At 32.9% G+C, this 21484-nt stretch overlaps 1 protein-coding gene across 1 annotated transcript in view; it reads right to left on the bottom strand.

The window, feature by feature from the left end:
• The window catches only part of PTPRD (protein tyrosine phosphatase receptor type D), a 2089263-nt gene that overhangs the window by 1150841 nt on the left and 916938 nt on the right, over positions 1-21484 (bottom strand). Inside the window, exon 7 of the mRNA XM_054689298.1 lies at positions 11414-11463. The gene's annotated coding sequence lies outside the window, so the exon portion shown is untranslated. The remainder of the gene's footprint in view (positions 1-11413; positions 11464-21484) is intronic.

Raw genomic sequence — 21484 nt, 5'->3', positions numbered from 1 at the left:
AGACTGCTTGAAACTGACAGATGACTCCTGGAGGAACCAGAGGGGAGCAGAGAAGCTCACCCAAGATGCCGGCCAGTCCCAACTACACAGTGTCCCAACGCATACGGCAAATTAGAAAACAGACAGTAGGGAGGAGAAGAACCACACGAAACCTAGCAACTCTCCAGAGAAAAAGCACACCACAAAAAGAAAACCAGCCCTCAGATGGCAACGACAGTAACTTGGAAGAACTTCTGAGCCTTCCAGAAAGAGAATTTAAAATTGCCGTGATTAAAAAACTGACAGAAGTCATAAAGGAAAACAATGATAAGGGAAAAATAATCAACGATCAGAAGAATGAAATTGAGTCCCTAAAGAGGGAAGTAAAAGAAATGCAGGAGATCAAAGAATTAGTGGAAGAACTAAAGAATTCTGGGAAAAGCAATGAAAGCAGAATTGATGAAATGGAAGAACGAATAAGTGCTCTTGAAGACACAGAAATAAAAAGAACCAAAACAGAAAAGGAAAGAGAAGTACGAAGGAAAAAGAATGAAGAAAGACTTCGGGAACTATCTGACTCCATGAGGAAAGGAAATATAAGAGTTATAGGAATACCAGAAGGAGAGGAGAGAGAAGTAGGAACAGAGAAAATATTCAAAGAGATAATTGAAGAGAACTTCCCAAATGTGAAGAAGGAGCTGAAAATTGATATACAAGAAGCAAGAAGAACACCAAACTTCCACGACGAAAGAAAAAATACAGCAAGACACATAATAGTAAAGCTCCCAAGAATCCAGGACAAGGAAAAAATAATGAAGCTGGCAAGAGGGAAGAAACAGATAACATTCAAAGGAAAGCCAATCAGGCTGACATCAGACTTCTCCGAAGAAACACTACGGGCAAGGAGAGAGTGGAGGGACATAGTCAACAGACTCCAAGAAAACAGATGCCAACCAAGAATACTCTATCCCGCAAAGCTCTCCTTCCTCTTTGAAGAAAGAATATGGACCTTCCCAGACAAACAGAAACTCCGGAATTTCATTGCAACTAAACCCCACTCCAAAAAATACTACAAGGAGTCCTAAAGCCAGAACCTCAGAGGGACGAATAACAATGAAAGAAGGCCAAAAAAAAAAAAGTTATTAAAAGAATAAATAAATAAAATCAAAGGAAAGACAAACACAATGGCAAATACAGATGTTAACATATCAATATTAACTCTAAATGTAAATGGACTAAACTCTTCAATAAAAAGACACAGAGTTGCAGCCTGGATTAAGAAACAAAACCCAACCTTTTGCTGTCTACAGGAAACACATTTAGCTACAAAAGATAAAAATAGGCTCAAAGTTAAAGGATGGAAAACAATCCTACAAGCAAATGGGCCAAAAAAGAAAGCAGGAACAGCTATACTTATATCAGATAAAACAGATTTCAAACTCAAAAAGATAAAAAGAGACCCCAATGGTCACTACATTATGATCAAGGGGACAATACTTCAAGAAGAAATAACACTCATTAACATATATGCACCAAACGAAGGAGCACCAAAATATATCAGACAACTGTTGTCCTCTCTGAAAACAGACATCAGAGAAAACACATACGTAGTGGGAGACTTCAACACACCACTATCAACAATGGATAGATCAACAAGACAAAAAATAAGTAAAGAAACCAAAGCTCTAAATAAGGACCTAGAGCAATTGGGCTTAACAGACATCTATAGAACACTAAACCCCAAAAAAACGGAGTACACATTTTTCTCAAGCGCACACGGATCATTCTCCAGGATCGATCACATACTGGGGCACAAGACAAACATCAACAGATACACCAAGATTAAAATCATATCAACCATCTTTTCTGACCATGAAGGCATCAAACTAGAAATAAACCATAAAAAGAAGGCAAGGAACTTTCCTACCTCATGGAGACTAAAAACCACACTACTGGAAGACCACTGGACTAATGAGGAGATCAAAGAGGAAATTAAAAAATTTTTTGAATTGAACGACAAGGAGGACACCAATATCCTAAATGTATGGGATGCAGCAAAAGCAGTAATAAGAGGAAAATATATAGCAATAGAAGCTCACATCAAGAAACAAGAAAGAACTCAAAGAAACAACCTAATCTCGAAGCTCAAAGATCTAGAAAAAGAACAACAAAAAAACCCCAAAACCAGTAGAAGAAAAGAAATAATAAAAACCAAAGCAGAAATAAATGAAATTGAAACTAAAAAAACAATCCAAAAGATCAATGAAACCAAGAGCTGGTTCTTTGAAAAAATCAATAAAATAGACAAACCCCTAGCCAGGCTCACAAAGGAAAAAAGGGAGAAAGCACAAATAAACAGGATCATCAATGAAAGAGGAGAAATCACAACGGACACAGCAGAAATCAAAAGAATAATCAGTAACTACTATGAACAGTTATATGGAAACAAGTTTAACAATCTAGAGGAGATGGACAAATTCCTACAACTCTACAATCACCCAAAGCTAGATAAAGAAGAAATAGAACACCTAAACAGACCAATTACAATTAGCGAAATTGAAATGGTAATTAAAAACCTCCCCAAAAACAAAAGCCCAGGATCTGATGGATTTACAAATGAATTCTACCAAACATTCAGAGATGAATTAGCACCTATCCTTCACAAACTCTTCCAAAAAATTGAGAAGGAAGGGACAATACCAAACACGTTCTATGAAGCCAACATTACACTAATACCAAAACCGAACAAGGACAACACAAAAAAGGAAAACTACAGGCCAATCTCCCTAGTGAACACTGATGCAAAAATCCTCAATAAAATTTTAGCCATCAGAATCCAACAATGTATCCATAAGATAATTCACCACGACCAAGTAGGATTCATTCCAGGGGCCCAAGGATGGTTTAACATCCGAAAATCAATCAACGTTATCCAACACATCAACAAAAAGAAATATAAAAACCATATGATAATATCAATAGATGCTGAGAAAGCTTTCGACAAAGTGCAACACCCATTCATGATAAAAGCCCTTGAAATTCTTGGGATACAAGGAACATACCTCAACATCATAAAGGCCATCTATGACAAGCCAACAGCCAGTATCATTCTCAATGGTGAAAAGCTGAAAGCAATTCCATTAAGATCTGGAACAAGACAAGGATGTCCACTCTCACCACTGCTTTTCAATATAATACTGGAAGTCCTAGCCAGGGCAATAAGACAAGAGAAAGACATCCAAGGAATCCAAATAGGAAAAGAAGAAGTCAAACTATCACTCTTTGCAGATGATATGATATTATACATAGAGAACCCCAAAAACTCCACAGAAAAGCTAATTCAACTCATCAATCAGTTCAGTAAAGTGGCAGGATACAAAATCAACACGCAAAAGTCAGTAGCCTTCCTATACACAAACAATAAATCTGAAGAAGAAGAAATCAAAAAAACCATCCCTTTTGTTATTGAAACAAAAAAAATCAAATATTTGGGAATCAATCTAACAAAAGAGGTAAAGGACCTATACAAAGAAAACTATAAAACACTGTTAAAAGAAATAGAAGAAGACACAAAGAAATGGAGAGACATCCCCTGCTCGTGGATTGGAAGAATAAACATTATTAAAATGGCCATCGTTCCAAAAGCAATATACAGATTCAACGCTATTCCAATCAAAATTTCAATGTCATTCTTCAAAGAAATAGAACAATTATTGATGAAATTCATATGGAATCACAAAAAACCCCGAATAGCCAAAGCTCTCCTGAAAAAAAAGAAGGGAATGGAGGCATTACACTCCCAGACTTCAAACTCTACTACAAAGCCATAATCATCAAAACTGCATGGTATTGGAACAAGAACAGACATACAGACCAATGGAATCGAATAGAAAATCCAGAAATAAACCCACAGATTTATGGTCAACTAATCTTTGACAAAGGAGCAAAGACTATGCATTGGAGCAAAGAAAGTTTGTTCAATAAATGGTGCTGGGAAAACTGGGTCGCTACATGCAAAAGAATGAAGCTTGACCACTACCTCACACCATACACAAAAATCAACTCAAAATGGATTAAAGAACTAGACATAAGACCTGAAACCATAAAATATATAGAAGGAAATATAGGCGAAACACTACGTGATTTGCACATCAAAGACATCTTTAAAGACACATCACCCAAAGCAGTGATAGTGAAGGCAAAGATAAACAGCTGGGACTACATCAAATTAAAGAGCTTCTGCACAGCAAAAGAGACAATAACAAAAACAAAGAGAAACCCCACCAACTGGGAGAACATTTTTGCACCCAACACTAATGATAAAGGACTGATCACAAAAATCTGCAAAGAGCTGATGAGACTCAACAACAACAAAGAAAATAATCCAGTCAAAAAATGGGCAGAAGAGCTAAAAAGAAACTTCTCTCAAGAGGAAATGCAAATGGCCAACAGGCATATGAAAAAATGTTCAACATCACTTGCCATCAGGGAAATGCAAATCAAAACTACCATGAGATACCATCTTACACCAGTGAGAATGGCACATATTAAAAAAACTAGCAACAACAAATGCTGGCGAGGGTGTGGAGAAAAAGGAACTCTTCTACACTGTTGGTGGGAGTGCAAACTGGTCCAACCACTGTGGAAAGCTGTGTGGAGATTTCTGGACCTACTAAACATAGAGCTTCCATATGATCCAGCAATTCCACTCCTAGGTATTTACCCAAAGGACACAGAAACATCAATTCCAAAGAACACCTGCACCCCTATGTTTATAGCAGCACTGTTTACAATAGCTAAGCTTTGGAAACAACCCAAATGCCCAAAAATAGATGACTGGATCAAGAAGATGTGGTCCATATACACCATGGAATATTACTCAGCATTCAAAAAAGATAAACACATGCAATTTGCAGCAACATGGATGGCGCTGGAAGGGATCATGCTCAGCGAAATAAGCCAAAAAGAAAAAGAAAAATACCGGATGGTCTCACTCATAGCAGGAATCTAGAAAACTTAAATAAGGGACCAGGAAAACGAATAACTATAAGAAAGTGAAAATCAAAATCAACAAAAAACTATGAACCAGAAACACTTTTAGGGGGGTGGGGGCGGGAGGGGAGGGATTGGGGTCAGAATGGGGGGGCTGCAATTGTATGGGGAATACAACAATAAAATTTATTATTAAAAAAAAAAAAAAAACCATTTAAAAAAAAAAAAACTCAATATATATCATCGACGGATATTTAAAGTCTTATTTTCCTTGATTTTGTCACATCATAATTCTTCTCATACATAAATTATTACTATTTACATGGATAAAGAGGTGCTCTTTGAGAAGCTAGATGATTCAGTATCAAATATTTCTATTAGTTTATCTATTAATAATGACTAAATATCCTATGCCAATCAAGGTTATAGTTATGGATATGTTGAACTAAACTTCATATCTCTCAGAGGGGTTGATTCCACGACTGCCTTTTCCCTTAAAAGGTAATATTAACATTATCTCTCTTGTATAATCATAAAGTATCTAACTTTACTTAAATGTAGGATGGTCTAAACTAATTTATAAGTGAAATACTTATTTATAAGTGAAACAAGGCAACATTGATGACATATTTCAAAGATAACTGCAGATGATTAGTTGTTCCACCTTCATGGACAGACATAAGGCAAGAAAGTTTTGTATTCTCATGTTTTCAACTTTATCAAAGAAGGTAGAGCAGATCTACCTTCTTTGACAAATTAACAAATTGAAAGAAATTTGCAAATTAGCAAAATGAAGAAAAACATTATTTTAATTTCTTTTCTATCAATTTGTCTCCAGTTGAGAGATGTGATTTTCTAGAGAATATAATGGTGATGACAGAAGTTTACAGAAATCTTTCAGTTTCTACTTATTTCAGTGAATTTCTCCTTTCACATTCTGTCTGCTTTCTCTTACGTTTGGTCAGAGAGGTTAAAGTTACAAAGTCTTTACTCATTTCTATTTTCTCAATTGTTTCTTCAAAAAAATATGCATTCATTGCCTTTCCTTTTCCGTATTGACCAGATCTAACTATAACTCATTTTAAAATCACAATCATTGAGCAATCAGTTGAATTAAATATTTATTCTCAATCTCATTCCATAGGAGATTAAAGTTACCATATGCTTTAATTTACATGTATCTATACAAAGGTCAACTCATGAAAATTACTTAAAATAGACAGATTATTCAGATCTTTGGCTTTAATGAAACCTCAGAATCTCCTGCATTTAATTATTTTTTGTTTTTAGATTTATTTATTTATTTATACAAGTGCTGGGTACAGTCAGAAGCGCCGGAGGGTGAGAGAATTCACGAGAGCCAGAGTGGGGAGCAGAATAGGCAGAAGGACGGAAGTACACTGCTGAGGGGAGCAGTGGGCGGCAGGAGAGGTCTGCGTGCCATGTGGGACCCTCACCCGGCAGCCAGGGATTGAACCAGTGCTGCAGAGGCTTCAGGCAGCTTTGCAGTCCAGTGCCCAACCGCTGCACCACCAGGGAGGCCCTAATTCTTATTTCCTACTCCTAATTTGTGTTTCATTTGAATAAACAAGGTAAATCACACTGAGTAGAAAGAGGTAAGATGTTACATTCTTGATACTGAATGGACTTAATGATTCTGCTACTAGATTCTGTTTTCTACCTCCATCATGATGACCCACTTGCAGAGGCCTTTGTGTATTGCTCAAATCTAGGAGTCATGTCCATTGCCTCTTTTTTTTTTTTTTCCCTCACTCTTCGGACCTAATCAACAATTCAGTCCCATTGGTTCCACCTCCAAAATAGGTTGCAAATCCATGTCACTGATTCTTTTGTGGTTCAAGCTATTATATCTCTCTCTAAGAACTCTGCGAATGTGTCCTCCTAAATGATTTTCCCACTTCTAGCCTTACTTAGTATTACTTCATTTTCCACAAAGCACTTATCTTAACACATACATGGATTACCATAAATTTTGTTTGAGACATTCAGTGTCTCCTAATGGTATTTACAATAAAATCCAATATCCTTATCATGGCCTACAAGGTTTAAGTCCTCTGAAGCCCTTTCGCTTTTACATACTAAGCTCTCTCTACATCAGCATTAGTTTAGTTCTTTGACCATTCCAAGTTTCCCTTTTTGGTATAGCCTAGCAATTTCTTTAATTGCTCACGCATTGAACTCTCTCTTTAAATATCATCTCCTGCCCCAATTAATCTATATTTTCTTTGTAACTTTTATCAAAATTGAATTTCTTTTGCTTGTTTTTCTTTTCTCATGAGACTTATTATGAAATCAATATTTCATAACAAAGATAAGCTCTGTCTGTCCCATAATTATAATGTAAGCTAGCCATTTTCCTAGCACATATTAAGTTCTTCATAAATATTTGTTAATGAAGAGGGGGGTAGGGGAAGGGTAGGAGAGAGGGAAAAGAAAGAAGGATGGAAGGAGAGGGAAGAATGCTAAGAAAGGAGAGAGGAGGGGAGTAGGAGGAGGGAAGGTTCTATAGGGGATGTATTTGAGGAAACAAATGTTTGAGTCAGCACAAGAACTGGGTAATTTCTCTCTAGTTCATATACAAATAATTTTCAGCATAGTACAACTTTAGAAAACATCTGCTATCATCAGATATTTATAAAGCACTGGAAAATATTTCTGTATTTTCAGGAGGAAATAAGCACAACATTGCACTTCAATATTTTAATGAAATGAATATAACATTGAACAAGAACTTAAAAAATAATAGGCTTTTTTGCACATCCAGTAATATTTTTCTCAAGTTCAATCTTCATTTATATTACCAAGACTTACTATATATTTTTTCTAATTGTATTTTGAGCTTTTTAGAGTGGTTCTGTTATAAATTTTGATTTTATTGCATAATTGATCTTTTGAATTTAGGTTTGAATTATGTACATGTTTATAATACTTTACTTTCGACCACTTTCTTACATGCAGATGTTAATTACATATTTTTAACTTCATTTGTCACCGAGCCCTGTCACCTCTGTGAAAATGAAGTTAAGTATATTTAAACGACATCAATTTCCTGTATCTGTGATCTCAACTGGATTTTTCCCTTTAACTATCATTTCCTTTCAGGGATCTCTTTGTGATGTAAATCATGAACTAGTTATCCATGTAACCTGTGCTGTATTTCACAGATAAATTCATTATTTAGTCACCTGAACGTGTTTGAGGAGCATAAGACCTATTCATGCTATACAAAATCTATCAGCCAATATTCAAGACACCTTTCTGTTACACCTTTTCTCCCCTGCCTCAATGTGACACAGAAATTGGTAATCTAGTAAAAGCGCAAATCACCAACTTGGCTTATATTTCATCATCTTTGGCTACCTTAAACAAACATGGAATTGTAAAAGAAAAATAAAATGGCTCTTATAAAATCCCATACTCTCCAAATACATGATATTAAATAATGGCTAAATTTTTATTTCAAGAATTTGAACCTATAAGCCAATTTTTTCAGATTTTTCAATATTATAAAGATAGGAAAATACTAATTATCAAAAACAGCGTATTATAGAAATTTCTATTGTTTGAGTTATGAGTTACCCTGAAGCCAGTAAAATAACAGAATAAGAGAGAGATTTTTAAAAACAGTCTAAATTTGATGTGCATACTGAAACTATTGAACTTTCAACTTCAAAATATTAAATTCCACAATGCTTCATCACATCTCTCAAATATTTCATCTACTATGGAGAAAACTGAATGCATTTAAATCAAGATGATTACTTCAAAAAGAAAAATATGCAATTCAAAAAGCTTATATAATAGGACAACACAATTTTTGGTAAATATATACACATTTGCATAACTGACTCAAAATTTTAACGGAAAAATAATGCTGATTCATATCAGGAGCAAACAGGTATGTTTGTACTTTAACTGCTGTATTTTTGTAAGGAAAATTATAAATAGGTAGATAGGTAACAATAGATAGATAATAATAGGTACACATATGTAAATTACAAGGGAAACAAAATCTCAATGAAGTACATGCTATACTGAATGTGTACTGTAATGACTTCTGTAGTTAATCCTTTAGGCTATATTTATCATGGCTGCTATATGCTTGTGCAAATTCAAAAGAATAAATTCTTAAGAGAAGTTACATGAAATTATCTTAGCAACCATGGCAAGAGCAAATATTTCTTAAGTAGGACACAAAAAGATCTAATCATGTCAAAAACAGATCTAATAAACTAGCATCAATTAAAATTAAGAAATTCTGTTCATTGAAAGACATCATCAGAAGAGTAATGAGAAAATCTACTGAATGGCTTAATATAAAATATAAATATCTATGGGCTGCTGGTAAATGTTTAGCAACTAGCTCTCCAGATGAAAAACACAGAAGCCTGTTTTTTAGTGTTTGCCAATATATGTGTTGTAAATACTTCTACCATGGCAGATTTTCAACAGCAATGCAGTTTTCAAAATTCTAGATACTTTAAGAGTTGACTCTTGTGAATTAGTTTGAGCCAGCTTCAGCATACCATTGCAGATATATGTGAGAACTCAATAGCCATTATAGATCATATAATAATAAAGGAGAGACACTAGAGTAGGAATAGGCCAAAAGGGCATCAAGAGACACAGCAAAATAGACTATCCACATGATATTTATGACAAATAACCACAAAGCAATTGCTTAATATCAGTAGTCTTCAAATTAAAATATCCCTTTACATATAACAGAAGAACTAAAATTGAAGGAAATAAATCCCACAAATATGTGAGTATATGGAACACCTGAACAGTCCTCACACTTGGTAAACTGTCAGTATTGCTTAAACCAGAACATATGACATGCTCTATACTCAAGGAAACACATAACACATATTCCCTAAAAATCATGTTCCAGACACCCATGTGATCATAATTCACAGGAATAATAACTTGGTATGTTCACACAGTTGAATACTACACAGCAATAACAGTGAACTAGCACTACACAAATCCACAAATCTAATGCAGTAATACCTACTATGTGATTCCATATAGAATATTTTATAAAGAAGGCAAGGCATCTGTCCTTCTAGAAATTCAGAAATTATTTATTTCCTGTAGTTATAGTTACCAGAAAAGAGTTTTTTTAAACATTTATGTGAGTAATGGTTATATGGGTGACAATTCACTGAAGCTGTACTAAAGATATGAGCAATTATCTTTCTAAAAACTGTATTTGTACAAAAAAATAAAAATACTAGAGATAATAGTAAATTTTGAGAATATTTTGTAACATTTATCAAAGTTGAAAGAATTTGTGAAAAACCTTCATTTAAGTATACTTGTGAAATATAAGCTACACTGTTACAAGTGTTTCTGGGTGATAACATTGTCTTATTCATATTAAACTAATGTATTTTATAAAACTGTTTTCCATTATCAGTACAGTTCTTTGGGTAGGGTTGAGGATTTTCCCCTTGTTTGCTTCAACATGACACTATCTTAAAAATCACACACACTTAGTGGTTCTAAAAGGCAAAACCAAAAATTATACCTCAGTTACCAGAGTTGGTATTGCCTACAGTTACTTAAAATAATGTTAAGATATATTTCAAAAATGCTATATGACCAATCAACAGCTTTAGTCACTATCTTTGTGTTTCCAATGATATTATTTTCACAAAAATATAAATGTATGATACAAATGCCATAATAATTTGAATTTTATATATAAGCTATAAGTCTTTTTATTGATCATTATTTAAGAAATGATTAAAATTATATTACTATAAATAATTATTAGCTTTACAACATAAACTTTGCTTTATTTATATTTTATAATAATCAATTACAAGGATAAATCACATACCAATTTTTAACAAATGTAGCTGGGTGCATTACTCACCTAATCAATGAATCAATAAAACCCAATATCAATTTAGAAGTCACTGGTTATTTCTTATCATTTCTATTTCCATAGTTACATATTTCACTTTCAACTCTTTTCTGAAGCTCTCAAATTACATCTTTCACAGAGGAACTGAATTATGATAAATATTTACAGGTTTATAAAATAAATTGTAGATTCAATAACTCATTGTTTCTACTCATTGGCATCAAATAGACCACACTGTAAGATTTTAAATGCATAAAATTGTCATGTCCATCCAAAGAACTTTTTTTTCAGAGGTATAAATCTTTACCTATATGGAACAATGTCTTCAAATTCACTTAACAACTTATCAAAGACTGTAAAAAATCACTATATTATTACCAGCTACCCAAGAAATAAACATTTTAATAGAAAATATAGTTTCTTCAACATTCAATTAAAGCATGTGTATCAGTATTTAAATTCACTTTATCACTGTATTTACTGGATACTAATAAGAAGGAATACTAAAGGCAAAACAATCTAAAATCATATATATTATTAACTTACCAGAAGCTCACAGGTTAGGAACTCAAAGAAAAAGTTCACCACCCTGAGACCTAAAAAAGTGCAATGGAAAATATCCTTCATTAGTATTAGTGTTACATTTTAGTTTAATCACCATAAAATGTTAAATACTGATACAATATTATGAAAAAATATTGTATGAATAATATTGTACATACAATTTGAAAATTTAGATTGCAATATTTTTCTGAAGTAGCATTACAGCTATTCAGCTCACATGGAAATATTGTAATTTAAGATTATTCTATTTTTTGCTTTTTAGTGAAGGGATGACAAACAAGGAATTTTCATTCTTGGCTTGTTATGGGACTGCTGGTGATGAAGACATTTGAAGCAAACTATATTTTGCATTTATGATTTTCAAGAACCTTAGCAGTTTTATCCATTTAACACAATCATACACCTATATAATTCTATACACGCAACTACACACACATATGCACACACACATCCTCTCTCACTGATACACAAATGCAGTTAGCATATTATGGTCCTTTTATTTATTTATTTATTTGTTTGTTTGTTTATTTATTTGTTTCTTTTTTTATTTTATATTTTTACATATTTATTTGGGGGTGGGAATTGTATGGGGACTCTAATCAAGATGAAAATGCATACATTGTGCAAATATGATCCCATTTTTTATCTTTGCTTTATCTGTTTTAATCATAACATATAACTCCCCATAAAAGACTATCATTTTATTTTTGTTTTTACATTATTTTTATGAGGTGAAATTGGTATACAACAGTGTGTATAATTTTGAGGTACACTCCATTGGATCCCTTTCTTCTTTGTCCTCTACTCACACTCTATTCCCCGGTAGCCTCAATTCTACAGTCATATTTTTAGGTTTGTTTTGGGTTTGCTATTTTCACTTCTTTTTTGTTTTCTCTAGATTTCACATAGTATCAACCATCTGATTTTTTTTTTCTTATGACTTATTTCACTTCACATAATTCCTTCTACCTCTGTCCATGTTGTTACAAAAGGCAAAATTTCATATTTTAAATAACTGAGTAGCATTTCACCATATATACGTATATATGCACACACACTATATTTTAACCCATTTATCTTCCAAAATTAAATCAGGAAGAAATAGAAAACAAAAACAGCTCAATTAAAAGCAAGAAATTGAAATAGTAATCACAAAGTGTCCCAAAGACAAACAAAAAAAAATACATGGAAAGACAATTTCACCACTGAGTTCATAAAATTTTAAAGATGAACTAATACCTTTTTTATTGATTAAATTATTTATATACATTCTACATCACTGTGAATTTTTGTGTAATGCATGCTTTCTCATGTGCAATCCCTGTAAAATTCCCACCACCAATTCAACCATTCACCATCACCACAGTCCCTTGTGCTCTTCCCTCCCGTTTTGATCCCTTTCTCCCCCACTCCTGCAGAATGTCTCTGATTTATAGTTGCTTGTTAATTTTGCTTTTTTTTATGTATTACTGTTATTATTTTTTACTGACCCCTTATTTGATTCCCCTATATACCTCCTACAAATGAAACCATCTGATATTTTTCTTTTTTTTTTCTGACTTATTTCAATGACTATAATCCCATTAAGATCCATCCATGTTGTTGCAAATGGCATGAGTTTATTTTTTTTTGATTGCTCAGTAGTATTCCATTGTGTATATAAATCACATCTTATTGATCCAGTCATCTTTTTGGGCATTTGGGTTGTTTCCATATTTTACCTAGTATAAATAGTGCTGCAATAAACCTAGGGGTGCAGGTATCTTTTTTTTTTTTTCCAAAATTAATTTATCTATCTATCTATCTATCTATCTATCTATCTATCTATCTATCTATCTATCTATCTATCTATCTATCTATCTATCTATACAAGCACTGGGTACAGTCAGAAGCATGGGAGGGTGAGAGAATTCCCCAGAGCCAGAGTGGGGAGCAGAGTAGGCAGACTGACAAAGTACACTGCTGAGGGGAGCAGGGGGCAGCAGGAGAGGTCTGTGCACCATGTGGGACTCTCACCTGGCAGCCAGGGATCTAACCTGCATTGCAGAGGCTGCCGGCAGCTTTGCAATCCAGCACTCAACAGTTGTGCCACCGGGGAGGCCCTGCAGGTATCCTTTTGAATTGAATTGAATTTGTTTTTGTGCCCTTTGTGTAGATTCCCAGGAGTGGAATTGTTGGGCCATATGGTAACTCCATTTTTAGTAATTTGAGGAACCTCCACACAGCTTTCCATCGTGGTTGGACTATTTTGTATTCCCACCAACAGTGTAAAAGAAAGTTCATTTTTCCCCACATCCTCCCCAACATGCGTTGTTGCTAATTTATTTAATATGTGTCATTCTCATTGGTATAAGTTTGTATCTCATTGTGGTTTTTATTTGCATTTCCCTGATTACAAGTCATGTTGAACACATTTTCATATACATGTTGGCCTTTTGCATTTCCTCTTTGGAGAAGTGTCTTTAGCTCTTCTGCCCATTTTTTTCACTGAATTGTTTACTTTGTTTTTGTTGAGTCATGTCAGCTCTTTGTTTATCTTTGTGATCAGTTACTTGGCAGTTGAATGCAGTGCAAAAAATTTCTCCCAATTAGTAGGGTGTCTCTTTGTTTTGGCTAATGTCTCTTTTGATGTACAGAAGCTTTTTAGTTTGTTGTAAACCCAGCTGTTTATTTTTTACATTCTTTGCTTTGGGGATGAGTCTTTAAAGATATTATTGAGATGCATGTCATGTAGTGTTTTGCCTATATTTTCTTCTATATATTTTATGGTTTCACATCTTATGTTCAATAAGATATATTTAATAATATATTTTATATTTTATGGTTTCAGATCTTATATTCAATTCTTTTGAGTTGAATACATTTGGAGTTGTTTTTTGTGTATGGTATGAAGTGTACTCTTACCACTGCTTTTCAATATAACACTGCAATTCTTAGCCAGAGCAATAAGACAAGAGAAAGACATATAAGAAATCCAAATAGGGAAGGAATAAGTAAAATTATCACTATTTGCAGGCAATATAATAGTATACATAGAGAACCTTAAAAACTCCACAGAAAAACTAATTAAAATAATAAACAAGTTTAGTAAAGTAGCAAGATGCAAATCAACACAAAATATTAGTAGCCTTCCTACACACAATCAATCTAAAGAAGAAATTAAGAAAACTATCCCCTTTATAATTGAAACAACAAAAAAATCAAATACCTGGGAGTAAACCTAACAAAGGAGGTGAATGGCCTATACAAAGAAGATTATAAAACATTGTTAAAAGAAAAAGAAGAAGACACAAAGAAATAGAGACATCCCCTGCTCATAGATTGGAAGAATTAACATCATCAAAATGGTCATTCTACTGAAAGCAATTTATAGTTTCAATGCGATCCCAGTAAAAATCTCAATGACATTCTTCAAAGAAATAGAACAAATATTAATGAAATTCATATGGAGCCACTAAAAACCTCTAATAGCCAAAGCTCACCTGACTAAAAAGAAGGAGAATGGAGTATTAGATTCCCAGACTTCAAACTATAATACAAAGCCATAATAATTAAGATGAAACTAATATCTATCTCAGCTTCTCAAACTCTTCAAAAAAATTGAGGAAAAAGGAACACATTTTATGAGGTCACCATTACTCTGATACCAAAAGCAGATAAGGGCATGACAAAAAATTAAAAACAAAACAGAAAACTATAGACCATCGATATCCCTGATGCACACAGGTGTAAAATTTCAATAAAATCTAAGCAAACTAAAGCAAATAATTCATTAAAAGGATCACACATCATGAACAAGTGGAATTTATTCTGGGGCTAGCAAAATGGTTCAATATCCAAAATTGGGTCAATGTAATTCACCACAGCAACAAAAGGAAAAATAAGCAATATATCAATAGATGCAGAAAAAGCATTTGATAAGATTTATCAAACATTTATAATAAAATTAAAAAAATGTAGATAGAAGGAATATAACTCAACATAATAAATGTCATGTGACAAACCCATAGTGAACATCATTCTCAGTGATAAGAAACATACATCCTCTAAGATCAGGCACAAGACAAGGATGTCCACTGGCACCAATAATATTTAACAATAATATTTAACACCAATAATATTTAACAGGTAGCCAGATAAGATTAAAAAAAAAAGGAATCCAATTTGGAAAAGAAGTAATCTCCCACAAATTTGAAGACTGTCTAGCACTTCACAGATCACAATACATCATACATTGTTAAAGTTATCTGATCTAACAGTGATTCTATGCTACTGGTTAATATTATAGTCTTTAAATCAAACATTTTGGTTACCATCAGGTGTGATCATATTTGTAGTTCATCTACTAATCAACACACTAAGTCCTTGAAACTTCTTACATTTAGGTAGTTACTTTTCTACATGAACAAAAAGAAAAGAAATTGAAGATTTCATGTATGCCCAGTGAAGAAATTAGTAGTATTTATGAATCCTTTAGAAAATAGATGAATTATCAGAATATAGGCAGATGATTAACTATTCATTGCAATATAAGTTAATAGAAGATTAAAACTCTAATAGGTTGCATCTATTATGTCAAAGTCTTAATGAGTAGTTTTGTATTGGATTATACTTTCCACAGATGGCTAAGTATAAAACTGCTTCAACTATTTTCTGCTATGACTAAAGGAAATGTTATATAGCCATTTACTCAACAAGGAATGTTATTTAACTCCTAGTGTGTATTATCATATGGGAAAATGCCTTTCAAACTAAAAAGAAACTCTTGAGGTGTGAAGTAAAATGTTTTCAATATCCTTCTAATGAAAAGTGAGATAAAAAAATCTATCACTGATGTGTAAAGGCTCACATTAAAATGTACAGCTCCTATTCTGCAAATTGAAATGTATCCTGAACGATATCTTCCATAATGAACACTCAGACTTTCTTAATCAAAGTCACTGGCTAATTAGTAGCAGTAACTTGACAATCTCTGGTGCTCAATTTATTGTGTTTCACTCCAGTTAATGACCACTGGTCCATGTTTTCTTTTTCTAGGGAGATATGGCTTACTGTTCTTTCATAGATGTCTCCAATGCATTTTTTTTTTTTTTTTTTTTTTTTTTTTACAAATTCTACTGCACATGGATTTACCTTTAGTCTTACCAGGCCTATTCTTCTATTAGCTTTTACATTTCCTGCGGAAGCAAAGAATGAGAGTATGACTTCAGAAAATCCAATTTGCACTGATATTTGTTATCCAAGAATGTAATGTGATCTGAATACTTTAAAAAGTCAATAGAGGAACTACAGTGAACTCCTCCCTGCCTTTTTTTTATTTTTAATCTAGAAATACAGTAAGTTAAATTTGGGGCACATGTTAAAAAGTTGAATGTTGTAATCAATATTCATCTGATTTAACAATAACCATGGTGGAATGCACTTCCTAGATACACAAATAAAAAATTGAATTGCTATTACCATTTTACTATTAAACACTTCAAGTTAAGCTTCAAGGTTTGATGTTATGAGATACCAGATTACTATGACGGCACAATACTACATATTTGCAATATGGAATTGATACTTTTAACTGAATAATATAATTTCAAGATAAAAAGCACATAAGGAGATTTATATTTTGCATAACACTGAGAATGATTGTTTATACCTGGACATGAATATTTAGATATTAACAGTAAAGTAAATGCAAAGGACACTCTTATTTGATTACTGATGCTGTTATTCAGATTTAGATATGTTGGAAATTCTAACCATACACCACTACTCATGTTTAATGGCAAAAAATCCAGAAATGATACTACAAGAATTTTGTCAGTTGGTACATAAAATCAAAGCTAAACCAGAGAGGTAATTTTAAGTGTAAAGGAAGGACAAACTGAATTATGACTCACCAACTTTAATTAGCTTTTCAGTGACTTACAGGCTCTAACTCAGGGAAGGATACTGAGTATTGGAGTATATTTACAGAGGAAAAAGTCAATTTGGACAGGATATTGATAAGATGTTGATAAGATTTTGGGAGAAGGTATTTGTGATGAATGCCATTTAATAAAATATCAATGACATTGGCACTGGGTTAGAGTGTTACCTTTGGTGCATTTCATGAGATTTTATTTCATAAGATTCCAATAAAATTTGATTAGATATTTTCTCATTTGTACTACTTATCTTAGAGGGAATGATCATTTGTAAGAATTTATGATACACCAAAAAAGCATACCTACAGAGAAATTATTGTTAATTTCATAATTCTATTATCCTAAATCTACCATATCAAAAAAGGATTACTTCAGAGCAATGCTTACATAATTGATATATCACTTACAGACATCTAGAGAGTATTGCAATAGCTAACCAATGCCATTAATGAATAGATTTACTAGATATTTGACTCAGCAGTTGAAAATTCATGCAATTGACATTTCCGATGATTTTTCTGATGCCAAAAGTAATTAGCATGCTATCTCTTCTTTGCTTAACTTTTCAGGGGACTTTTTTTTTTTTCTTTTGAAAAACTAGGATGAGGGAGAACTTTAAAATGATTGGAAAAACAAAAAGTCTTAAAGTCATTTTAAACTACAGTTTTAAGTAATTTATTATGAATAATTTTAAAGACAGTTTGTGTTTTTTTTTTCCCCACAGAGATTAGCAGTGGAAAAAAAGTACTGTGCTAGGATTTCTACACTTTATCTCAAGTATCTTCAATTGATAAACAAATATTTGAGTATCATTATTTTCCACATTTTTAGAAAAGAAGTTGGAAGCTAATCACTTCCTTAAAAACTCTAAAATGGCTTACTACTGATATTATGGAGTCAAAGTTCAACCAGTCATTCTAGGATAGGAAAGTATTAATACACAACATTTGCAAAAAAACATAGCATTTGTCATGCCAGGCTATCAGCATTTTCTATATATCAATTCATTTATTTTCCTAATTGCCTTCCTGCTTTATACATGAACAAACCTGAGGAAGATGTACTTTACAGATCCTTTTTGTGACCACAAGATCCTGACTTCCAAGAATGTGCTGTGAACCATCATACTATACAATCTTTGCTTGTCATTTTATCACTGTGCAGCATTATTGTTATATAACTGAACATATATACAATGATTTTACAGATTTAGAGGTCATGTAATTACAGTTTTAGTTTTTATGTGCCTTTATGTGTCTTAACCAATGTTAGTTAGTTAGTAATTTTGGACTACCTATTATGTGCCATCTTGTTTAATCCCCATAGCAATCCTACCAGGTATTATGATCACCCTAAATGTGTGTGTGTAATATTAATAGTTATATAATATACATGCATATTATATAATATACAAATTATTTAATATATACATATATTATATACATTTTTCTAGACTTGAGTGCATTTCTTAGCTTGAGTGCCACTTACCCTACTTTTGCTCTAAATATGTATATATTAAACTGGCAAGCAAGATTAATGATTTTGCCCAAGGGCACATAACTAATAAATGATATAACTGAGTTTTGATAACAAACTTGTTTACTCTATTAATTCCATGTAGCATGGAGATTTTGATTCTTTTAATGGGGAAGATATAGGTAAGACATTAGAGGATTCCATTATAGTCCATTTTTAAATTTAAAATTTCAACTTCATAAAGAAGTAATATTACTATACTCTCAATTAAAAAATAAATCTATATGAAGAAAAATAAATTAAAAACCCTTTAGTCATACAGTTCCAATATATCATGACTAATTTCTTCAGTGACAGTACTAAAGTGCCTCGTTCATTAAGTATGAAATTACAACTGTGCATTATTTATCAGACATGCCAATTTCAAGTATTTTCTGCCAATATATTTTAGATTACATAAGATTTTACAAAGTATGTAAATTTTATGTAATATATGCACACTTTTAAAAAATATTTATTTATTTATAGATGCACTGGGTACAGTCAGAAGTGCAGGAGGGTGAGAGAATTCACCAGAACAGAGAACATAATAGGCAGACTGATGAAATACACTGCTGAGGGGAACAGCGGGCAAGACAGGAGAGGTCTGTGATGCCATGTGAGATCCTTGCTGGCAGCTGGGGATGGAACCGGCACTGCAGAAGCTGTGGGCAGCTTTGCAGCCCAGCACTCAACTGCTGCGCCACCAGGGGAGGCCCAATATATGCACACTTTTGGTACAGGTTATCAGAAACTCTTCCTTGGAAAACCAGATAGTCTCCATTCCATTTAGAAAAATTCAAATAAAAAAAAAAACTTTTTGGGAAAGTCATTTCAGTTAGAAAAACTGTGAACTTCCTTCAATACTACCAAGCTTATCTCAACAACACAAATCTTACTATAATTTAGTCACACATATGGAGAAAGTACTCTGTTTCAGTGAAATCCTCCATATTTTATTTTATTTATTTATTTTTTTTTAAATATTAAATTTTATTTTTATATTCCCCCATACAATTGCAAACGCCCCATTCTGACCCCAATCCTTCCCCTCCCGCCCCCCACCCCCCAAAAAGTGTCTCTGGTTCATAGTTTTTTTGTTGATTTTGATTTTCACTTTCTTATATTCATTTTCCTGGTCCCTTATTTAAGTTTTCTAGAAATCCTCCATATTTTAAACTCTCTATAAATAACTAATGAACACCTAAATGCTCCAATAAAGAAATCACTACATATGTTTTTAGAAGAAAACTATTAATCATTTAAGTCGAGATTTTAAAACAGCAATATTCAAGACTTTTTAATGTCTATTTAATACCTACATCATTTCTTTCAAAGCAGACATTAAAAAATAGAATGTATGAAGTGGCAGGCAGTGATGGGCTGTGGGATTATAAAATCATCTAATGATTATGTAATCTATGTAAATCTGCTGTCTATAATGGGCTACATATTAGTTCAATAATTATTCCATTTATTCAACATGCATTTATTGAACAGCTTTGTACAAGCCACTGTAACTTTAGAATAAGTGGTTAAAGTGATGAACAAGACAAATATGGTCAGCACTCATACATTTTATACTTTGGGTACTGATACAATGATTTTATATTCTATTCCCTCCATTCAAAGCAACTAGACATTCTGCCATAACAGTCTAGCTTTTATAAGGATCGCTCTTTAGCTATGCTGAACTCTAGTTTAACAAGCTTCAATAAAATTCAAGTATGTTTGACACAGTAGAGAAATTTTTAGTTATAATCCTGTAGTAATATAACCCTTGGTTTGTAGCTAGGTTCATAACTACTTAGAACAAGACTGTGATACTCAAGTCTTGGTGTCATGCAACTAAATTCTGGCAAAACTGTCTTTGTAAGTAGTGGAATGAACAACTTTTCGAAAGTGTCACTGAAGGTAGAGAGTACAACCATCTTTGTTCCATGCTCCCAATAATTCCTGGCTAGAAGAATGAATTATGCCTGAAGTTCTAGCAGTTATTTTGTATCACAAGGGGCTATCCTGTGTTTCCATTTTCCCTCAAATCCCAGACCAAGTAATAATATAGGAGGGAACTGGATCATGGGTAACTGGCAGAGTCCTCTCAGACTTCAATGTATTATTTCTTGAAAGTGAGTTGAGAATTTTCTAGAAACATAAAATAGATTACTAGTTTCTCAGAACTGAGAGGTGGGAGGAATGGCACAGGGTTACTCTATAGAGGATGAAAATAATTTAAAATTAGCTAGTGAAGATGGTTGCATAATGCTGAATATAATATAATCCCATGTTTTTTACCTTGTCTTCTTGATTGTTTTTTGTTTTAGTTTTTATTTTTATAGTATGATATTTTCATCTTATGGAACTTACTTTATGTTTCTCTCCTCACCAGTACTATTACCTACACAAACTCTTACAGCCTGTCTATTCTCAGTGCCAAGCAAAATGAACAGGAATATAGCCTTGCTCAGGACTTTTTAAATGAATATGTGCTCCAATGCATGAAGGTATTTTATGGTCCTCTCCTTTCTCCATGTTCCATATTTGAAATACCTTCAAACATATAACTTGAATAATTATCTCTATGGGGAATATTTCCCAGTCAGTTTTTCTAGATTTC

The sequence above is a fragment of the Talpa occidentalis genome, unplaced genomic scaffold, assembly GCF_014898055.3.
Source record: "Talpa occidentalis isolate TD23 unplaced genomic scaffold, MPIMG_talOcc4v2.1 talOcc4.7, whole genome shotgun sequence".
In the NCBI taxonomy this organism is placed as follows: Eukaryota; Metazoa; Chordata; class Mammalia; order Eulipotyphla; family Talpidae; genus Talpa; species Talpa occidentalis.
Note: the sequence above shows the minus strand (reverse complement) of the source record. Positions and strands in the feature narration are given on the sequence as shown.